Source organism: Triticum dicoccoides, chromosome 6A (genome assembly GCF_002162155.2).
Source record: "Triticum dicoccoides isolate Atlit2015 ecotype Zavitan chromosome 6A, WEW_v2.0, whole genome shotgun sequence".
In the NCBI taxonomy this organism is placed as follows: Eukaryota; Viridiplantae; Streptophyta; class Magnoliopsida; order Poales; family Poaceae; genus Triticum; species Triticum dicoccoides.
The window spans coordinates 626,191,002-626,205,798 of NC_041390.1; the positions used below are offsets into that span (position 1 = coordinate 626,191,002).

Below are 14,797 nucleotides of genomic sequence, written 5' to 3' on the forward strand. Positions count from 1 at the left end.
CAATCCTAGTTGGAATAGGATTCCTTGAGGGGGGAAAGAGAGAGAGGGGGCCGGCCACCTCTCCTAGTCCTAATAGGACTAAGGGAAGGGGGGAGGCGCACAGCCACCTTGGGCTGCCCCTTTCTCCTTTCCACTAAAGCCCACTAAGGCCCAAATAGCTCCCGGGGGGTTCCGGTAACCTCCTGGTACTCCGGTAAAATCCCGATTTCACCCGGAACACTTCCGATATCCAAACATAGGCTTCCAATATATCAATCTTTACGTCTCGACCATTTCGAGACTCCTCGTCATGTCCGTGATCATATCCGGGACTCCGAACAACCTTCGGTACATCAAAATGCATAAACTCATAATATAACTGTCATCGTAACCTTAAGCGTGCGGACCCTACGGGTTCGAGAACAATGTAGACATGACCGAGACACGTCTCCGGTCAATAACCAATAGAGGGACCTGGATGCCCATATTGGCTCTTACATATTCTACGAAGATCTTTATCGGTCAGACCGCATAACAACATACGTTGTTCCCTTTGTCATCGGTATGTTACTTGCCCGATATTCGATCGTCGGTATCCAATACCTAGTTCAATCTCGTTACCGGCAAGTCTCTTTACTTGTTCTGTAATACATCATCCCGCAACTAACTCATTTAGTTGCAATGCTTGCAAGGCTTAAGTGATGTGCATTACCGAGAGGGCCCGGAGATACCTCTCCGACAATCGGAGTGACAAAACCTAATCTTGAAATATGCCAACCCAACATGTACCTTTGGAGACACCTGTAGTACTCCTTTATAATCACCCAGTTACGTTGTGACGTTTGGTAGTACCCAAAGTGTCCCTCCGGTAAACGGGAGTTGCATAATCTCATAGTTATAGGAACATGTATAAGTTATGAAGAAAGCAATAGCAACATACTAAACGATCGGGTGCTAAGCTAATGGAATGGGTCATGTCAATCAGATCATTCAACTAATGATGTGACCTCGTTAATCAAATAACAACACTTTGTTCATGGTTAGGAAACATAACCATCTTTGATTAACGAGCTTGTCAAGTAGAGGCATACTAGTGACACTAAGTTTGTCTATGTATTCACACATGTATTATGTTTCTGGTTAATACAATTCTAGCATGAATAATAAACATTTATCATGATATAAGGAAATAAATAATAACTTTATTATTGCCTCTAGGGCATATTTCCTTCAGTCGCCCACTTGCACTAGAGTCAATAATCTAGATTACACTGTAATGATTCTAACACCCATGGAGCCTTGGTGCTGATCATGTTTTGCTCGTGGAAGAGGCTTATTCAACGGGTCTGCAACATTCAGATCCGTATGTATCTTCCAAATCTCTATGTCTCCCACCTGGACTAGATCCTAGATGGAGTTGAAGCGTCTCTTGATGTGCTTGGTCCTTTTGTGAAATCTGGATTCCTTTGCCAAGGCAATTGCACCAGTATTGTCACAAAAGATTTTCATTGGACCCGATGCACTAGGTATGACACCTAGATCGGATATGAACTCCTTCATCCAGACACCTTCGTTTGCTGCTTCCGAAGCAGCTATGTACTCCGCTTCACATGTAGATCCCGCTACGACGCTTTGTTTAGAACTGCACCAACTGACAGCTCCACCGTTTAATGTAAACACGTATCCGGTTTGTGATTTAGAATCGTCCGGATCAGTGTCAAAGCTTGCATCAATGTAACCTTTTACGGTGAGCTCTTTGTCACCTCCATATACGAGAAACATATCCTTAGTCCTTTTCAGGTATTTCAGGATGTTCTTGACCGCTGTCCAGTGATCCACTCCTGGATTACTTTGGTACCTCCCTGCTAAACTTATAGCAAGGCACACATCAGGTCTGGTACACAGCATTGCATACATGATAGAGCCTATGGCTGAAGCATAGGGAACATCTTTCATTTTCTCTCTATCTTCTGCGGTGGTCGGGCATTGAGTCTGACTCAACTTCACACCTTGTAACACAGGCAAGAACCCTTTCTTTGCTTGATCCATTTTGAACTTCTTCGAAATCTTGTCAAGGTATGTGCTTTGTGAAAGTCCAATTAAGCGTCTTGATCTATCTCTATAGATCTTAATGCCTAATATGAAAGCAGCTTCACCGAGGTCTTTCATTGAAAAACTCTTATTCAAGTATCCCTTTATGCTATCCAGAAATTCTATATCATTTCCAATTAGCAATATGTCATCCACATATAATATCAGAAATGCTACAGAGTTCCCACTCACTTTCTTGTAAATACAGGCTTCTCCGAAAGTCTGTATAAAACCAAATGCTTTGATCACACTATCAAAACGTTTATTCCAACTCCGAGAGGCTTGCACCAGTCCATAAATGGATCGCTGGAGCTTGCACACTTTGTTAGCTCCCTTTGGATCGACAAAACCTTCCGGTTGCATCATATACAACTCTTCTTCCAGAAATCCATTCAGGAATGCAGTTTTGACATCCATCTGCCAAATTTCATAATCATAAAATGCGGCAATTGCTAACATGATTCGGACAGACTTAAGCATCACTATGGGTGAGAAGGTCTCATCGTAGTCAACCCCTTGAAATTGTCGAAAACCTTTTGCAACAAGTCGAGCTTTGTAGACAGTAACATTACCATCAGCGTCAGTCTTCTTCTTGAAGATCCGTTTATTCTCAATTGCTTGCCGATCATCGGGCAAGTCAACCAAAGTCCATGCTTTGTTCTCATACATGGATCCCATCTCAGATTTCATGGCTTCAAGCCACTTTGCGGAATCTGGGCTCACCATCGCTTCTTCATAGTTCGTAGGTTCATCATGATCTAGTAGCATGACTTCCAGAACAGGATTACCGTACCACTCTGGTGCGTATCTCGCTCAGGTCGATCTACGAGGTTCAGTAGTATCTTGACCTGAAGTTTCATGATCAACATCATTAGCTTCCTCACTAATTGGTATAGATGTCGCAGAAACAGTTTTCTGTGATGTACTATTTTCCAATAAGGGAGCAGGTACAGTTACCTCGTCAAGTTCTACTTTCCTCCCACTCACTTCTTTCGAGAGAAACTCCTTCTCTAGAAAGGATCCATTCTTAGCAACGAATGTCTTGCCTTCGGATCTGTGATAGAAGGTGTACCCAACAGTCTCCTTTGGGTATCCTATAAAGACACATTTCTCCGATTTGGGTTCGAGCTTATCAGGTTGAAGCTTTTTCACATAAGCATCGCAGCCCCAAACTTTAAGAAATGACAACTTTGGTTTCTTGCCAAACCATAGTTCATAAGGTGTCGTCTCAACGGATTTTGACGGTGCCCTATTTAACGTGAATGCGGCCGTCTCTAAAGCATAACCCCAAAACGATAGCGGTAAATCTGTAAGAGACATCATAGATCGCACCATATCTAGTAAAGTACGATTACGACGTTCGGACACACCATTACGCTGTGGTGTTCCAGGTGGCGTGAGTTGCGAAACTATTCCACAGTTTTTCAAATGTACACCAAACTCGTAACTCAAATATTCTCCTCCACGATCAGATCGTAGAAAACTTTATTTTCTTGTTACGATGATTTTCAACTTCACTCTGAAATTCTTTGAACTTTTCAAATGTTTCAGACTTATGTTTCATTAAGTAGATATACCCATATCTGCTTAAATCATCTGTGAAGGTGAGAAAATAATGATATCCGCCACGAGCCTCAATATTCATCGGACCACATACATCGGTATGTATGATTTCCAACAAATCTATTGCTCTCTCCATAGTACCGGAGAACGGTGTTTTAGTCATCTTGCCCATGAGGCATGGTTCGCAAGTACCAAGTGATTCATAATCAAGTGGTTCCAAAAGTCCATCAGTATGGAGTTTCTTCATGCGCTTTACACCGATATGACCTAAACGACAGTGCCACAAATAAGTTGCACTTTCATTATCAACTCTGCATCTTTTGGCTTCAACATTATGAATATGTGTATTACTACAATCGAGATTCAATAAGAATAGACCACTCTTCAAGGGTGCATGACCATAAAAGATATTACTCATATAAATAGAACAACCATTATTCTCTGATTTAAATGAATAACCGTCTCACATTAAATGTCACGACCGGTTTTCCAATAAAAATGTTTATTGAGAAACCAATCTTTTGAGTCCAGTATGAGAAAAATCCTCCTTACCGGTAGACAAATTCTTGATACAATAAGCCAGTAGCATAAAATATATTAGAGGGTCGAGCTACGGTTGCTCAACCAAATTATTACAAGCACGCCAATAATTATACATAATGGCGGACATGGCACAGTGGTGTGGAGGCATACTACTGACTCGAGGATAGGGTGGTGGTGGAAAAACACAGCAGGGAGTGAGATACATGACTCTAAAACTGGCATCTCATCGAGCGTCGAGGTGAGGCTCGATGAATTTATTTGGTAGCGAAAGTGGATATAATACAGTGACCAAATCCAGGGTCGCACGAGACTGACTGGGATTCCTCTAGGCGTCGGACTCGCTATCAAATTCTTCATCCATGAGATCGCCTTCGTCAGCATCTGGCCAAATCAACAAGCCAGGTGAGTACTTTGAAAGTACTCGCAAGACAGTTCGGACGTAAGATATAACAAATGCATGCATGGATATGTCATGATTAATTTTAATAGTGGCACATTAATTCGTAAAAACAAGACAGGTAAAAAGGGGGTCGGCGGTAGTCCGCTCGAAAACCCAACAAAATATTATAAACCCAATCGGGTGTCTGAAGCGACACCTCGATAGGAATATAAATAAATAAATCACGCCACAGTCGGGCGTGTAGGCGACACCACATAAAGGGCTTTAAAAGAAATGCCACAGTCAGGCGTCTGGGCGACGCCACATAAAGGGCTTTAAAAGAAATGCCACAGTCGGGCGTCTGGGCGACGCCACATAAAGGGCTTTAAAAGAAATGCCACAGTCGGGCGTCTGAACGACGCCACATAAAGGGCTTTAAAAGAAATGCCATAGTCGGACGTCTGAGCGACATCGCAGAAAGGGCTTTCATTGAAAGTAAAATATAACGATGCCACAGTCGGACTTCTGAGCGACATCACAGAAAGGGATTTTATTGAAAGTAAATAATAACAATGCCACAGTCGGACGTCTGAGCGACATCACAAAAAGGGCTTTTATTCACAAGTAAATGATACTCATAATAAATATTCAATTCATGAAAATAAATTGGTTAGTCCATCCACGGGAATAAACATTTAACCGGACTTAGCACTCATGTGATTCACCGGAGTATCTGTCATCAAAACTGACATTTGTCAGGATAAGATAATACCGAACTTGGACATGGAATAGATGATTCAAAGGAAGGTATGGCTCTGCAGAGTTTGTACAAAAATTTTCCCACAGCCAACGGATTTCCGTAGTCATGAAGGACTAGTTCCGTTTACGGTATTTCGGAAGAAAACACAGCTAACCAGTACACACCCATCCTACCTCTCGATGCCAGGAATCACCCTAGACATCGTCCAAGAAAAACTTTTGAGACGGGGAGATCACAATCTCGAATAGCATGGGATCAAATTTATATACGCGCGCTCTAAGGGGTGACCCCCTCTCGGTCCCAACCAGAAACACCCATGCCCCCTGACCTGATGACTGGCTTTAATCCAGGGCCATGGAACCATCATCACGGCCTCTCCTTTATGGTGTGTACCAGGAAAGCGGTTTGCAACTTACTAACCCATATTCCTAGCGGAAAACATGTGGTAGTACAGGGAAGGAAGAATGGAAGGAACTGGACTGATACGGGTTGTCACTGAAGTCATATAGTCTGGCATAAGACTGGCATGCTACAACACTGCCATCTTACCCATCCTCATGCCAACACATGGCCATGCATACTCACATCCATCCACTTATGGATTATCGAAACTCACTTGCCTCATCGTTGCATGTAACATGACATTCGTCGGTATGCTCATCAACATGCCATGAAACTACTTAATGCAAACATGCCAAAACAATCATCATATCAAAAGTTCAAACATGCTTGCCTGGTTCAGAGTAGTCGGAGCCTAGCTCGGTGAAGTTCGCGGTCCCGTCACCTCCTTCGGTATATACGGCATAAAGAAAATATACGCGCTATCGTGAATACCGTGAGGTGCACAAAAATTTCTCCAAATTTTTTTCAAATAAACTTGATAAAAAACTAGACAAAATTTTAAGGAGAACAGAAAAAGGATCAATCACAAATACTTTTCTGTTAAAAAGTTATAAGGGTTTTAGTCCAGGGACTCATCTGTAATGAAATAGAAAGTTCCCAGGGGCTAACTTATAAAAACAGAAAACGATTCGAATAAGAATGCGCCGGCCCAGCGGGAAAACGCATTTGGCAGAAAACATTTTCAGAAAACGGTTCGCTTAGAAAGGACAGAGAGGCTGACAGGCGGGTCCCGCCCGTCAGGTTTGAATTTTCAAACAGGGCGGCAGAGCTCGACGGTGCCCGAGAGCCACGGTGGTTGCCGGTGGTGATCCACGGCGAGCCAGGGAGATCGGAGAGTACCTCCATGTTCTGGGCGCCATTCCGCGTCGGTTGGTGGTGGTGGTGGTCGCCGGCGAGTACCACGTCGACGGCGAGCCTTGCTCCGGCGGACGGCGGTTCGGGTGGTCGAGGGCCTCGTCGGAGAGAGCTGTGGAGATCAAATTGAGGAGGGGGTTAGACCTCTGGTAGCTAGAGGGGGTATCTGACAGAATTTGGGCGCCGGAGACGGCCTCACCGAAGCGAATCGAGACGGAGGCCGAGGCGGATCGGGTCGGCCGGAGCTGGGGGAGGAGACCTCCTCGAGGTCCCCCTGTTGGCCTGGCGGGGTGCTGGTGAGATGCAGAGGGGGTGTGTGCTCGAGAGCGAGCTCAGGGGCCCTTTTTATAGGCGGTCCGAGGCGGTGGCCGTGAACGGAGTTCTCCGGCGAAGTTTACGGCGGCGCAGGGCATTGGTCGGGGAGGTTTAGGGGTTGAGCACCGTCGTGGGGGTTCACTGGGTCCGTTTAGGTGCTAAACGAGCCAGGATTGGGCGCTTTGGGCGAGCTCGACTGAACGGGGCGGCGCGGGCCCGTCGGCAGCAGGGAGCACGTTCCGTGCTTGCCGGGCCACGGCGACGGTGCCACGGGCGTGTTGGCATGGCAGGGACACGCGGAGAGCCAGGGGGCGTTGGGCGGCGCCGGGTGGCGTGGCGAGCGGGCTCGGGCCCTCGCTGGCCGCCACGGGTGGCGCAGCCACCGCAGAAACCTCCAACGCCGGCGAGGCTCGTCGCCACCGACGCCAGGAATCGGCCAAGCGTGCGTGCGGGGTGCTGGCCAAGGGGAAGAGGCCGCGAGCATCGTGCCAGGGCGCACTGTGGCCGCGCGACTGAAATCTAATGAAGAGAAACGACACTGAACCCTGAAGTTAACTGAAGATGAACAGAAACAGTGCCTGCAAGGTGTTCGACAGAATGATCTAGGCATCTAGGGATTTTTCCTTGAGCTGAAACTTGGTGGGGTGGCCTCTCATTGCACCAGGAGGCTGCTTGAATTTTTGTGGAATTTTTGGAGAATAGGAGATATGAATTTCACCAAATTTGGCAAACCTGATCCAAACTTGCAGAGAGTGAAATTTGAAATTTTTGAAAAGAAGAAGAGTGGATCAAGATGGTTCTAGGTTGTGGGTACCAAGGACTATCTAGGGAAGTTGATTTGAGGTAAAAACTCAAAGGCAATGAGGTACTTGCTTTGAAAATCACTCAGGCTCAAAATAATTGATAGAAATGATTTGAGAGATAAAATAATTGAAATAAAATCCAAAACTTGTTTGGACTTGTTGAGACAGAGAATCTAGATTGTCCAAAGGTGGAGGGAGGGATTTTGAGAAGATTTACTATAGAGGACATGGTAAAACCATGGGTGGTTTTCAAGATAAGAAAAACCTCAAAATTCACAGAGTTCTTTTTATAAGAAAAAGAATAATTTCCAAAAATATACTTTGAGAAAGGAACCATCAGAGAAGGAGTTTTTAAATGATCAAACACCATAGTTTGAAGAAGATACAAAAATAAAATCCTTGCCAAAGAAGTTTTTTAAGAGGAAGGTTTTTTGGAAAAAAATTTAAATGGCCTCTTTTCAAAAACCAGCAAAGTTTTTGCTGAAAAACCAAATAAAATTTTTTGGAGTGTCACATTAAACAAGATCCATATATAATGTTCATGCTCAACGCTGGCACCAAATAACAATTATTTAGGTCTAATACTAATCCTGAAGGTAGATGTAGAGGTAGCGTGCCGACTGCGATCACATCGACTTTGGAACCGTTTCCCACACGCATCGTCACCTCGTCCTTCGCCAGTGTTCACTTAATCCGTAGTCCCTGTTTCGAGTTGCAAATATTAGCAACAGAACCAGTATCAAATACCCAGGTGCTACTGCGAGCTCTAGTAAGGTACACATCAATAACATGTATATCACATATACCTTTGTTCACCTTGCCATCCTTCTTATCCGCCAAATACTTGGGGCAGTTCCGCTTCCAGTGACCAGTCTGCTTGCAGTAGAAGCACTCAGTTCAGGCTTAGGTCCAGACTTGGGTTTCTTCTCCTGAGCAGCAACTTGTTTGCCATTCTTCTTGAAGTTCCCCTTCTTCTTCCCTTTGCCCTTTTTCTTGAAACTAGTGGTCTTGTTAACCATCAACACTTGATGCTCCTTCTTGATTTCTACCTCCGCAGCTTTCAGCATTGCGAAGAGCTCGGGAATAGTCTTGTTCATCCCTTGCATATTATAGTTCATCACGAAGCACTTGTAGCTTGGTGGCAGTGATTGGAGAATTCTGTCAATGACGCAATCATCTGGAAGATTAACTCCCATCTAAATCAAGTGATTATTATACCCAGACATTTTGAGTATATGCTCACTGACAGAACTGTTCTCCTCCATCTTGTAGCTATAGAACTTATTGGAGACTTCATATCTCTCAATGCGGGCATTTGCTTGAAATATTAACTTCAACTCCTGGAACATCTCATATGCTCCATGACGTACGAAACGTCGTTGAAGTCCCGATTCTAAGCCGTAAAGCATGGCACACTGAACTATCGAGTAGTCATCAACTTTGCTCTGCCAGACGTTCATAACATCTGGTGTTGCTCCAGCAGCAGGCCTGGCACCCAGCGGTGCTTCCAGGACGTAATTCTTCTGTGCAGCAATGAGGATAATCCTCAAGTTACGGACCCAGTCCGTGTAATTGCTACCATCATCTTTCAACTTTGCTTTCTCAAGGAACGCATTAAAATTCAACGGAACAACATCACGAGCCATCTATCTACAATCAACATAAACAAGCAAGATACTATCAGGTACTAAGTTCATGATAAGTTTAAGTTCAATTAATCAAATTACTTAAGAACTCCCACTTAGATAGACATCCCTCTAATCTTCTAAGTGATTACGTGATCCAAATCAACTAAACCATAACCGATCATCACGTGAGATGGAGTAGTTTTCAATGGTGAACATCGTTATGTTGATCATATCTACAATATGATTCACGCTCGACCTTTCGGTCTCTGTGTTCCGAGGCCATATCTGCATATGCTAGGCTCGTCAAGTTTAACCTGAGTATTCTGCGTGTGCAAAACTGGCTTGCACCCGTTGTAGATGGACGTAGAGCTTATCACACCCGATCATCACGTGGTGTCTGGGCACGACGAACTTTGACAACGGTGCATACTCAGGGAGACCACATCTTGATAATTTAGAGAGAGGTCATCTTATAATGCTACCGTCAATCAAAGCAAGATAAGATGCATAAAAAGATAAACATCACATGCAATCAATATAAGTGATATGATATGGCCATCATCATCTTGTGCTTGTGATCTCCATCTCCGAAGCATCGTCATGATCACCATCGTAACCGGCGCGACACCTTGATCTCCATCGCAGCATCGTTGTCATCTCGCCAATCTTATGCTTCCACGACTATCACTACCGTTTAGTAATAAAGTAAAGCATTACTTCGCGATTGCATTGCATACAATAAAGCAACAACCATATGGCTCCTGCCAGTTGCTGATAACTCGGTTACAAAACATGATCATCTCATACAATAAAATTCAGCATCATGCCTTGACCATATCACATCACAACATGCCCTGCAAAAAAAGTTAGACGTCCTCTACTTTGTTGTTGCAAGTTTTACGTGGCTGCTACGGGCTTAAGTAAGAACCAATCTTACCTACGCATCAAAACCACAACGATAGTTTGTCAAAGAGACTCCGTTTTAACCTTCGCAAGGACCGGGCGTAGCCACACTTGGTTCAACTAAAGTTCGAGAGACAGTCGCCCGCAAGCCACCTGTGTGCAAAGCACGTCGGGGGAACCGGTCTCGCGTAAGCGTACGCGTAAGGTTGGTCCGGGCCGTCTCGTCCAACAATACCGCCGAACCAAAGTATGACATGCTGGTAGGCAGTATGACTTGTATCGCCCACAACTCACTTGTTTTCTACTCGTGCATATAACATCAACATAAATAACCTAGGCTCGGAGACCACTGTTGGGTTTCGTAGTAATTTAAAAAAATTCCTACGCACACGCAAGATCATGTGATGCATAGCAACGAGAGGGGAGAGTGTTGTCTACGTACCCACTCAGACCGACTGCGGTAGCGTTAACGCAACGTAGAGGAAGTAGTCATATGTCTTCATGATCCAACCGATCAAGCATCGAAACTACGGCACCTCCGAGTTCGAGCACACGTTCAGCTCGATGACGATCCCCGGACTCCGATCCAGCAAAGTGTCGGGGAAGAGTTCCGTCAGCACGACAGCGTGGTGACGATCTTGATGTACTACAGCAGCAGGGCTTCACCTAAACTCCGCTACAGTATTATCGAGGACTATGGTGGCTGGGGGCACCGCACACGGCTAAGGAATAGATCACGTGGATCAACTTGTGTGTTCTTTGGGGTGCCCTGCCTCTGTATATAAAGGACTAGAGGGGGGAGGCTGGCCGGCCAAGGGAGGGCGCGCCAGGAGAGTCCTACTCCCAGAGAGGGAGTAGGATTCCCCCCCCCCCCAATCCTAGTTGGAATAGGATTCCTTGAGGGGGGAAAGAGAGAGAGGGGGCCGGCCACCTCTCCTAGTCCTAATAGGACTAGGGGAAGGGGGGAGGCGCACAACCGCCTTGGGCTGCCCCTTTCTCCTTTCCACTAAAGCCCACTAAGGCCCAAATAGCTCCCGGGGGGTTCCGGTAACCTCCCGGTACACCGGAAAAATGCCGATTTCACCCGGAACACTTCCGATATCCAAACATAGGCTTCCAATATATCAATCTTTACGTCTCGACCATTTCGAGACTCCTCATCATGTCCGTGATCATATCCGGGACTCTGAACAACCTTCGGTACATCAAAATGCATAAACTCATAATTTAACTGTCATCGTAACCTTAAGCGTGCGGACCCTACGTGTTCGAGAACAATGTAGACATGACCGAGACACGTCTCCGGTCAATAACCAATAGTGGGACCTGGATGCCCATATTGGCTCCTATATATTCTACGAAGATCTTTATCGGTCAGACCCCATAACAACATACATTGTTCCCTTTGTCATCGGTATGTTACTTGCCCGAGATTCGATCGTCGGTATCCAATACCTAGTTCAATCTCATTACCGGCAAGTCTCTTTACTCGTTCTGTAATACATCATCCCGCAACTAACTCATTTAGTTGCAATGCTTGCAAGGCTTAAGTGATGTGCATTACCGAGAGGGCCCGGAGATACCTCTCCGACAATCGGAGTGACAAAACCTAATATCGAAATATGCCAACCCAACATGTACCTTTGGAGACACCTGTAGTACTCCTTTATAATAACCCAGTTACATTGTGACGTTTGGTACTACCCAAAGTGTTCCTCCGGTAAACGGGAGTTGCATAATCTCATAGTTATAGGAACATGTATAAGTTATGAAGAAAGCAATAGCAACATACTAAACGATCGGGTGCTAAGCTAATGGAATGGGTCATGTCAATCAGATCATTCAACTAATGATGTGACCTCGTTAATCAAATAATAACACTTTGTTCATGGTTAGGAAACATAACCATCTTTGATTAACGAGCTAGTCAAGTAGAGGCATACTAGTGACACTAACTTTGTCTATGTATTCACACATGTATTATGTTTCCGGTTAATACAATTCTAGCATGAATAATAAACATTTATCATGATATAAGGAAATAAATAATAACTTTATTATTGCCTCTAGGGCATATTTCCTTCAGTATGTTCAATCATAGAAGTTTCACAACACCATATACCAACATATATTGTGAAAATGTGCCTTGACTGTCACATGCACACACCAAGAAACATCCAATATTAATTCAGACAGGAACATGTACGTACATATGCAGGATTTTCTTATCAAGAATACCGATGAGTCCTTAAGCTAGGCATGGTCAGAACTAACAAGTACTAACTCTGTCTCAAAATATAAGACTTTTTTGTAGGCTAGTTTAGCCTATAAAAACGACTTATATTTCAAGATGGAGGTAGTATGACTCAACTAGCATTGATATTTGATCCTAACAGCAACAAAGATGAGTACATCCACTAGCGAAGCTTCATGATGGCAAAACAAGGCCGTGGCCCGCCCAGCTCCAGAGACAAATAAAACTCTTTTGTACATGTAACAGTTTAATCCAATAGCATGTCTCCCTCGCATCCAGTATGAGCTCTCTGCCCCGATTCAGCACTGAGCAAGCCACTTAGAGATGGAGAGGTCCAATAGCCAGGCAGTCGGGCGCCGCATGTAGCAACCCCTACGGTGACCCATCCCTATGCCACGACGAGCGTGGCCATGGCGGCTGCCAGCGGCTAGCCACCGATGAACATCCCAGGTGACGAGCACAAGACCATAGAGCCAGCAGGCAGCTAGCGCACAGGAAATTTCGTTTATTTGTCCAAATTTTACTTGACAACATCATCCCGTTACCAGTTTCCCTATACAGGCAACCTGAAATTTCACTAACTCATGCCTACTGGACTGTATGGTTTAGAAAAAAAAATTGGCCCGCCCAACTTATTTGTTGTAGCTCCGCCACTGAGTACATCTAACTTAGACAAGTTTTGCACATCGTTAATTATTAGTTTGCAACTATGCCAGGGAGTAAAGACAATATAAAAATATAGAGATATACCAGGCAAATAACAATAGGAAGGAGAAGAACACTAATATGCTTTATTCATTACTGGCATGGCCTAATTAGGAACTAGACGTGAACCACCACACAGCTTATCTAACTAATAGTTATTTAACACAAATTCTACACTGCTAATGCTCGCACGGTGAGAGAAGAAAAAGGAAATAGCTAGCAGTGCTAGTCTATTGTTGGCTGTAACTTGGCTGCAGCTTGCGAGTATCAGGAAACGAAGTTAACACGTTTTCTACATCACGTTCAGTTCAAGAAAATTGGTGAGCCCCTAGAGAACTATGCTAGAGAAGAGAAGCATGCACTTGAAAGAAAAGAAAAACAGAACGAGAGAGTCAACCTTATTGTTCTATGGCAAATCATGATGGTTGGCTCGCATGACCTCGCCGTTCCAGCTCGTCGGGTTTGAGCGTGGGGTCCCGGTCGTCGCCGTCCATGGAATTGGAGAGGCAGAGAGCTCCTACTGATCTGAATCGAAGCAAGAAATTGTGATTGGGGATGGGAGAGAAAGTAATAAAGGAGAGGAGACGAGGGGGGGCAGGGACGAACCTTGTGTGGGGCATCGTCACCGTTGACTGGTCGTGCTCGGGCCTCCAGCAGGTCACCGTCCTCGCCCTCTCCTCGTCCGGCGCTTGCTGCTCCGAATCTCCGGATGGCGAATCAGCTGCTGCGGGCTCTGGGAAACGGAGGAGGGAGGCCCCTGCTGCAGATCCATGGTCAACGTGAGTAGCAGAAGCACGCGATAACGGCTAGGGATGGCCGCCGCTTCCATCGGGCCACTGCAGCCACCGTCACCATGGATCTCGGGGCATCGTTATCGCTTGGAGGCGGGGAGGTGGAGGCGGAGGACAGGGCCGAGGAGAGGCAAGGCGTGGCGGCGGCGGATGGAGATTGAGATTGGGCAGGAGGGTCTTAGGGTTAGTTTTTATACGGGGAAAGATTTAGGGCTTTAGCCGGGCTTCAGGGCGGGCTTCAGTATGCTTGCCGGGCTATACCGGGACATTCATGATGATTTTCAATACTGTCATCAGAAATCTGTCATGGATTAACAGGTTTTTTGTAGTGCGAGGGGCCTGTTTGAGGCCATACAGTGCCTTGTTGAGCTTGTATACCATGTCAGGATGTTTTGGATCTTCAAAGCCAGGCGGTTGTGCAACATACACTTCTTCAATCTTGCCATTGAGAAAAGCGCTCTTCACATCCATTTGATATAGAAGTATGTTATGATGATTTGCATAGACAAGCAGTATGCGTATGGCTTCAAGTCGAGCCACATGAGAAAATGTTTCATCAAAGTCAATCCCTTCAACTTGAGTATATCCTTGAGCAACGAGGCGAGCTTTGTTTCTGACAACTAGACCATGCTCATCTTGCTTTTGCGGTATATCCATTTGGTGCCTATTATATTGTGCTTCCGAGGATTAGGACGCTTAACCAGTTCCCATACATTATTCAGCTCAAACTGTTGAAGCTCTTCTTGCATAGCTTGAATCCATTCAGGTTCCATGAAGGCTTCTTCAACTTTCTTGGGTTCTGTTATTGAGACGAATGCGAAGTGCC

General features: G+C 45.1%; 1 long non-coding RNA gene across 1 annotated transcript in view; it reads right to left on the reverse strand.

Annotated features, from left to right (window-relative positions):
* LOC119315378 overlaps window positions 1–14,041 on the reverse strand; it is a 36,280-nt gene extending 22,239 nt beyond the window's left edge. Inside the window, exons 1-2 of the long non-coding RNA XR_005152758.1 lie at window positions 13,787–14,041; window positions 13,578–13,705 (exon numbers count right to left, since the gene is read on the reverse strand). This is a non-coding gene — a long non-coding RNA (uncharacterized LOC119315378). The remainder of the gene's footprint in view (window positions 1–13,577; window positions 13,706–13,786) is intronic.
* Between the last annotated feature and the right edge of the window lie 756 nt (window positions 14,042–14,797).